Below are 3,706 nucleotides of genomic sequence, written 5' to 3'. Positions count from 1 at the left end.
GAAAAAAAAAACGAGTTTTAAGGCCTGTACAAAATTTTGTGCCGTAAATATTATATTGAGGCAAAAATGAAAGATTATAATTAGGCTAAAAGCAAATAGCAGAAATTGTTAGATTGCAAAATGTGCAGTAGCTTACATGACTTTAAAAGGGCACCATTGCCCCCTGCCTTTCCATCTGCAAAAAAAATGAGGGCAGGGGGGCATCCGCCCCCCCTGCCCTCCTGCTTCCGGCGCCCCTGCGTGGGTATAGAGGTAACTTTGTTAAACCATAAACAGACATAACTCTACATTGCAACAACACTACATTTAACATTATTATAAGAACAAAAACAATAAGCGAACGTTTTCGTCTAGTCATACAGGCCTTTCCAGTCTTGTTTTATTTTTCTAATGATAAATGTAGTGTTGCTGCTGAGTTATGTCTGTTTATAATCTTTGTAGTCTAATATATTTCGGATGATTAATTAAATTCGGAGCAAGCATGCAAAAAAGGTTACATGGGCTTTCCAAAAGTGAATTTATAGAATCTTACTTTATGAAATATAAAATCTACTAGATGTTCAGGGTAAGAACAGGCATCAGTCGACTGGTGCAGTTACACAGCAAAACTAATACAAATGAACAATTGAACATTGCACATCCATGTCAAATCCGTCCTGGCATCATCTAATAATAATAATGTTATGGTTTTATTTATTGTTGCTCTATCTGCAAAGGGTTTTTAGCGACAGAGCTCGTTTTTAATTTTATATCAGATTTACGATGTCACCACATCATTACCCGACTTATCCTCACAGAGTTGTGCAAGAAAGAACACAATCGGTACCGTTTTTATAGTTTTCCCTTTGACCCGATCTGGAATCAATCTCAGGTCTACCAGCACTAGAGCGGAAAGCCAAAGGCATCATCTAAATTGGGACGAAACTGGCAAGTGGAACTGGGCGTGGCATTCCTTCCATATTTGCTGTGTGCATTGGACAGAAGCACTAATTACAGAGTATTTACTAAACGTGTAACAGCGTTAAAACAACGCCAGCAGAATTATCAGTCGAGCCGACGAAACAGCTTCAATATTTTGACAAAAACAAGATTTCCACAATTGCAACTACTCAGTATTTCTGGTAGTTTCGCTTATTTTAGTTTAACACTAGAACGACCAAGTGGATTTTTTGACGCATTTTCATTCTTGAATAGCTGGAATTCAGTCAAATGTTGCGCTTTTCCGCTGAAACTTCCTGACAATTATTTGTTTCCTGTAGTCAACCTGACGTGTGATTGTTATTACTCGTCTATTACAAATAAAAAAGTTACACATGAAACTATCTAGAACGACCAAGTGGAATTTTTGATGTAGCACGTAGCATTGTTCGGTAATGACGTAACAAGCACAAAGACAATGGTACCAACGTACATCTTTGCTGTGTTTTAGTACTGAAGGGTTGCGAAACCGTTTGTGCAATATCATACGGTGGTTTGTTGAGGTGGTAGCCTACTACTGAAAACTGCGGAAGCTTCGTTGAATGCAAAAAAATCGGAAAAATTACGCCATGCGTCAAAAAAGCCACTTGGTCTTTCTAAGTAGTTCGAAATACCGGTCGTTCTAATGCTAATGTTTGTTTCTCACTTGCAAAAAGTTTAAAACCATGATGTCTTCGAAATGGTTTGATAAAATTGTTGAACACGAACAAAGTGACGCGGAAACGTCATGAAACCAGGGTCCCATGATATTTAAAAATAATCTTGAGGTCCAGTAATCCTCTTCCACCAGGGGGTGCGCTTGAGCAAGGCATTTCAAGGACAGCTCCCCATATAGCGGCATATTATAGAAAACGTTTTGAAAAAAATTCCTTAAAATTGGTCATTCTGAAAGTACCTTCAGACCAGTTTAATAGTAAAACTCAGTCAAATGATGCTGCAACAGAAGGTACAAACTTTATTTAATGTACTCTTCTTTTATTTAAAGTAATCAACTCCTCTATTCCTGTGCTTGCCAAGCAAAGTGGTTGATACCTTGATGGCAATTCTGCCGTATGATGTAATACTTCAACCAAATTTCATTAGACACGTTCAGAAGGATGACAACACACTCACAAAATTTAAAACGAGTAGTTCTGGCTGAAAGAGCATAAATATAACTAATAAACCATGCGATGTGAATCGGGAAATAGCAACAGTTATGTTAAGCTTGGAGCCGGAATTCACGTGAATTCTTTAACGAAATTGTGTTTGACTGATCGTCAAAGTAGCAACATACACATAATCATTGTTTTGTCCGTTAGAGAAGGAAGATGGAATGCTGTAGCTCTGTCTGTTACCAGCAGGATCGTTGAGAAGATTATTTGGGCCCTGTATCAATGAGATTCTGAGGTCCCAAATAAAGAGATTTCTCAGAACACAATACATCCAAAAAATACGCGATGGTTTTTTCAAGTTACTACGCTACGCTTTAGTTTTAATGGCAACTCACTACGTCACGTGTTTTGTAGTGTTCGCACAAACTTAATTTCCGATTATGAACAAGCAACCACTGCGTCATTTTCCGATATAAAACTAGAAGGGAATAGATCTATACAGCACAAACTTTGCTGGTAATGCAGCTTCATCAGTAAGGAATGTTACTTATAATTCTAAATTTCACCATGAAACATGGAATCAAGCCAAGAACTGCCACATTCACGTTGCTCAGAAAAAACAAAAAAGGAATATTATAGTGAGTATAAGAGAAATAATTAGCCATAATATGGCTTTCCAACAAATCTTTATTTTAAATTTCTTGGGAAAAATACAATCAACACAGATTACAACTTTGCTCCTTCATTGATTCAACGTTTGTGAATGTTAAATCAATAAAAGGAAATGATTTATTGGACGGAAAACCAGTAATTTCCTTATCACGCATTGCTTTGATAACGTCTGGTTGACTGACATAAAAAAACAAACTGATTTCACAGCCATTGCAGAAAGTACGTAGCTGTCAATGTTGACCGCCCGGTCTTTCTAGGTAGGCTATATAGACCTTCAGTGAGCGTGTTGTGAAAATTGCAGCAATTACCGTTTTGACTTCGTGTTACATCTAGCAAACTTAGGAAAACAAGTGAGAAAGGATAATTTGCACGAGCAATGCCATAAGAAAGAAAAACAAAATCATTCCGAAAACTTCCAAACCATCTTTTCTCTCTCGATTGAGTTCACTTATGCAATAGAAAACATTGTCGATCCACTCCGTTCTTCTTCCAGGCTTCCCTTTTCCACACATCTCTCTCCCTGACAAACATTAATTTGCAGGATCAACGCGATAACAAAGAAAACAAAATCTTCAGCGATCTAAAGTGACCGTTGTTCTTAGTAATGTGTGGTTGGGTGATCCCCTTATTTTTAATAAATTACACACAATGTCCAGATCCGGTTTTTGCCGATGCGCGCAAATACATCTATAAATTTATTTGCAATATTAATAATAATAACATTAATAGTATGACCACATACAGTCACAAATGCGACACAACAGACAATTGGATGCAGCGAAAGTACGTATAAGTCTTCGAGTCAGCTGCTCCCCTTATTTTGGCGCCAATAAGTGTCTTGCGGAAACACAGCCACATGCTCTGGAGCGGTGTCGAACCAGCAGCCTTTCGAGCATCTCACTGACTCACCACTCGACCATGACCTGCAGACCAATAGCAACCAACCGTTGGCGACATAAACC

Source organism: Aplidium turbinatum, chromosome 2, assembly GCF_918807975.1.
Source record: "Aplidium turbinatum chromosome 2, kaAplTurb1.1, whole genome shotgun sequence".
Classification (NCBI taxonomy): domain Eukaryota; kingdom Metazoa; phylum Chordata; class Ascidiacea; order Aplousobranchia; family Polyclinidae; genus Aplidium; species Aplidium turbinatum.
This window is presented reverse-complemented; position numbering follows the sequence as displayed.